At 48.6% G+C, this 4,570-nt stretch overlaps 1 long non-coding RNA gene across 1 annotated transcript in view; it reads right to left on the reverse strand.

Moving 5' to 3' along the window:
- Positions 1-2,274, reverse strand: part of LOC121100974 — a 5,459-nt gene extending 3,185 nt beyond the window's left edge. Inside the window, exon 1 of the long non-coding RNA XR_005832773.1 lies at positions 326-2,274. This is a non-coding gene — a long non-coding RNA (uncharacterized LOC121100974). The remainder of the gene's footprint in view (positions 1-325) is intronic.
- Positions 2,275-4,570: the final 2,296 nt, after the last annotated feature.

Genomic DNA, 4,570 nt, shown 5'->3' on the forward strand with positions numbered 1-4,570 from the left:
GGAAGGGTCAGAAGCAGGGTGTTTCTGCTAAGGGGAAGGGGCTTCCTGGGACACCCTCTGGTCACACCCTGGCCCATAGCCCTGCACAGACCCACAATGAAAGCCTGATTATGAGGATAAATAGGTATATTTTCCCAAACTGGGAAAACCTTAACATATGCATTTTCCCATTACATGCGCAATAAATGTTTTGGATCGGGAGGGGGGGGGCTATCTGACTCTTGTTCTATAGTTTCCACCCTAGTCGGTACCTCTGTGCTATGGGCCTATGGCTACCTTCTTCATACACTCACCCCGTCTCTGCCCGAAGCAGCTCTTTCCTTACCTCACGACTGCTCAGCAAAGATGCGCTTCCCTTGGAGAACTAGCCATTTCTTGAGTGCCCTCTTCTCAGTTTCAGTTTAGAAACTTCCACTCAGTAGAATATTGGATTGCCTGATGACATGAAGCAGAACCTGGATCCCAGCCGAATATGCCTCAGAGTCAGAAAGTAAGGTGACTGTTAACTCGAACAGACAATTCCTTGGTCAACTAAGCAGGGTCCGTCGCACCCACACCCACCTCCCACGAGCCCAGGGAGAGAGGCAAAGCAGAGCGTGGTGGGCGCCCAGGCCTTGGGCTTCACATCACTGCTTCCTGCCTTCCAACCCCTCTGGCGTCTGGCTGCACTGTGTCACGCGACCGAGCCTTCTTGCTGCCTCTCTCTGTTTGGCTTGAGCCAGCAAGCTCATCCAAACCAGCTGCTCCCCAGAGCCACTGAGGACTCTTGCTTCAGGGCCAAGGGGTAGGTTTGGTTAGCACTCTGTTGGCAGAACTTAAGGCATGAATGTATTTGAGATTTTAGGGGTTCTATTAGTTTGATTGAATCCTGTAAGTGGGTAAGAAGCAGGTCAGCAGAAAGTACCAGTATGATCCTGGAGGCTCCTTGTTTTCCTTTCAGTGGGGTCCCCAATGCCCGGTGCCTGTGCCCATTTTCCACTCTCTGAAAAGTAGAGATAAGTAGTTGCTTGACTCCTAAATGCCTTCTAACCAAAGCGGAGCCCAAGTAGGTGAGAAGAATTGGAAAGGTCCTCCCTCGGGTGCTGTCCTCTGTCCGGCCTCCTACACAAGTGCAAACGGATTGGGCGTGAAAAGGTGGGGCTGGGACCGTCCACAGTGCTTGAGAAGCACGAGGACCATACACATGCTTCCCTTTGCCCTGGGGGTCTGGGTCCCAGAGGACATGTTTCACTTGGCCCCAGAATCGCAGCAGCTCGGGGTACCTTGAAACAGCTCAAAGCCAGACCTCTGGGCTTCTCTGGGGGCCCCTGGGTCATGATAGCTTCCAGTTGCTGCTGCATGCTCCCCAGGCCTTCTGACCTGGTCACAGAGAGTGTTACTGGGAAGTGAGGCCATTTCTCCCAATCCTTCTCTGTGACCTTAAAATGGCAACTGGCCTATGGGGGTCTGTGGGAAAGGACGAGGCCTGTGCGTAAGGCTGAGTAGTAGTAAGTTTAAAGGTCGGCAGGGAGGATGGCTCATGAGAGCAGGTCATGCCTGCTTCCCCAGCCCCTAGACCCTGGCAGCAGATCCTGCTGAAACAAGGTATCTTCCTGGTGTCTGAGGAGGTTTAGGGCCACGTGCTGCTGCTCCATCCCCTAGAAATCTTCTGGTTAAAGTGACCCTAGGTCTGAAGATTGTAGAAGGATGGTCATGGTGGGCCTGGCCAGCTGAGGAAGAGGCGAGGAGACACGGGGACTACGGATGGGACTCTGTGCCCTGTTGGGGTCAGAAGGCAGTTTTCCATGCTCTCCCTTAGCACCAGCCAGGTTGACCAGGTCTTTTCTCCTACAGGGGACCTTGGGGCCTCAGGCCATCACTTTCCCCTTCCGAGCTCTTCCTCCCTGACTGTCAGTTCTGGCCTGCGGAGTGCAGACCTGTAAATCCACAGATGCTGCAGGATTACCCATACATTGTAGCATGTCTGTGTCCATTTAGACCCTCATGAGCTGGCTGCGAGTGTATGTGCCCGCGTGCACACGTGTGTGGGCAATGTAGTTCATAGTTGACCATATATGTACATAACAGCTGACGTATTTATATGGGAGTGCAGAATTAGTGCCTGTGGCAGTTTTCTGTATTTTAAACTCATTAAATCAAATTAGTTTTGTTTTAAGGAAGGGGAAAGAGGAGTGGGGGTGAGGGGGTGTTGTAGGAAGAAGGACTCTTTAGCAGTGATTAGGTCTATTAGTCATGAGTTCCCAATGAGTCTTCTTGATGCCCTTTTCAAATAAATGTTAATGTTGTCACCACATGGTTGTGTATTTGGTTTCTTTAAAGTAAATGGGTTTTGGGGGGATGCAAACAGGATCTGAAAATACCAACATCAACTATTGACATTTAACCACCGCCACCTACCATTACTTTACTCAACTAAAAAGGAAGGAAAGTAGGGGAAAGATGCTACCAAGATGTAAACATGAAGCTCAAAATTCCCAGCATGGGAGCACCCTCAGATGGGAAAGCCTGGGCCATTTCTTCATCACAGTGACTAGCCTCTAGCCCCATTACATAACCCACCGTGGGGGAGATTTTAGACTTAAGAGGCTTTCTGATTCCCTTTGTACAGGATTTCCCAGGGTGCATTCCAGTTTTCTTTAATTATGAACTCCTGGAGCATCAAAATATGGGGGTCTACGTGCAAGTGCCATACACAAATGTTTCCCAGCTGCATTTGATCTACACCATTCCCTGGTATGTCTAACGCAATTGACATGTATGTGTGGATCTCTGCGTGCATATAAATATTTGTGAGTTTCTTGTGAATTGTAAATGTGTGTGGCTGTAAATCCATGGCCTCAGCATTCTACAAACACCATGCAGACATATGAAAGAAAAACAGGGGTGCCTGGGTGGCTAAGTGAGTTAAGTGTCCATCTCCTGATCTCAGTTCAGGTCTTGATCTCAGGGTCATGTGTTCAAGCCCCACACTGGGCTCCACCTGCAGGCTCTACCTGTAGGTAGGAACTTGCCTTTTGAGCCGGACTGTGTACCCTCCAGGCTGAGAATGAGGAGACTCCGCTGGAAGAGATCACAACTTTCCCAGCAGAATTGGAGTCAAGTCTGGGCTCATGTTTTAAAAACGGTTTCAAAATGGGGGTGGGGGGGAGTTCCAGGCAGAGAGTGAAGGAGGAAGGGAAAAGAAGAGTGAGAAGACCGGTCCGTGGAAACATGGGAAATGGAGTTTGGTAAGGAGAGTGAAGCTGATGGATGGGGGTCCTGCACACCATGGCCCAGAATTTGACATTAATGGAAAATTGGGATGGGGTGACTTTTGGTTCTTGAACCAGGGAATGAGAAGAAAGCAAGATACATTAATCTGAAGAACCTGTGATGATGGGTTGGGGTAGAGAGGGACTGGAGACAAGGACACTGGTTGGTTAGGAAGCTGTTGGGATAGTCGAGGCCGAGCCCTGAATATAATAAAGAGAAAGGCTGAAGCGAGGCAACATGGGGAGGAGTTTGGGTATAGCTAGGGTGAGAAAACAGAGACATGAAGGCTTGAGCCTGAGGGACTGGAAGAAGCATCTGTCACAGTCTATTGTGTTGTATTTATACAGATGTGTCTCCATGGTGGGGGCGGGGGTCTATGTAGGTGAGAGCAAGTGTTTGAGAATATTTGTGAGTAGCTGGGAGTGCAGTCACATGTTACCAACCCTCAGCTGTCACATGTAGCCTCTCAGTGATAAAAAGATCACATCTATTTTCTTATGAATCCTCATACTAGGAAGAGAGGGTGGATAGACGATGAGAGAACCAAATCTTGGAAAGTATAGAGACTTGCCTAAGGTCATACAGATAGCTAGATTCAGGGAGGCATTACCACAGCTTCCTATCTCACAGCCCAGAGGGCCCCCCCCAGTAACAGTGAGCTTCAACCAATGTTGGGCTGGCTCTCAGACATGTTAAAAAGAAAACCACAGGCCCCAAATGGCATCAGCCAAGTCACCAAACTGGGGCTTAAGACCTTACCTAATTAAAGTTTCAACCTCCCCCAGAAATGTAAATCTAATTCCTTTATCAGTAATTTCCTGGTCAGCACCGATCAGGTTATCTGTCACATGGGTTCTTTCCATTTGCTGCCCACCACCCTCAACGTGCAAACATGCACAGTGGGCATGCACACACATCACACACCCCCACCCCAAAGATTAGATAATCAGCATGAGACCCCCTGCTTTTCCCTCTAAGGGAAAGACCTTGCCCTGAACAATTCTTTTGCTAATAACCTTCTAGCCCAACCCTCCTTCCCCTAAAAACCTTCCATCTTGTACAACTCCTCTGAGCTTCCTTCTACATGCTAGATGGGATGCTACTAGACTCATGAATCATTAATAAAGCCAATTAGATCTTCAGATGTATTCATTTGAATTTTTGTTCTTTAATAGAGGGGAGTTCCTGCACCCTTCCCTTTAAGACCCACAGGGGGCGGGGGTACATTTTCTTTTCATTCCCACTATGTCCTATAAAATATACTACCACGTGGTCACATAGAAACCATTGTCAATATATGCTGCTTTTTTTTTTTTTT

The sequence above is a fragment of the Ursus maritimus genome, unplaced genomic scaffold (assembly GCF_017311325.1).
Source record: "Ursus maritimus isolate PB19 unplaced genomic scaffold, ASM1731132v1 scaffold_6, whole genome shotgun sequence".
Lineage (NCBI taxonomy): Eukaryota > Metazoa > Chordata > Mammalia > Carnivora > Ursidae > Ursus > Ursus maritimus.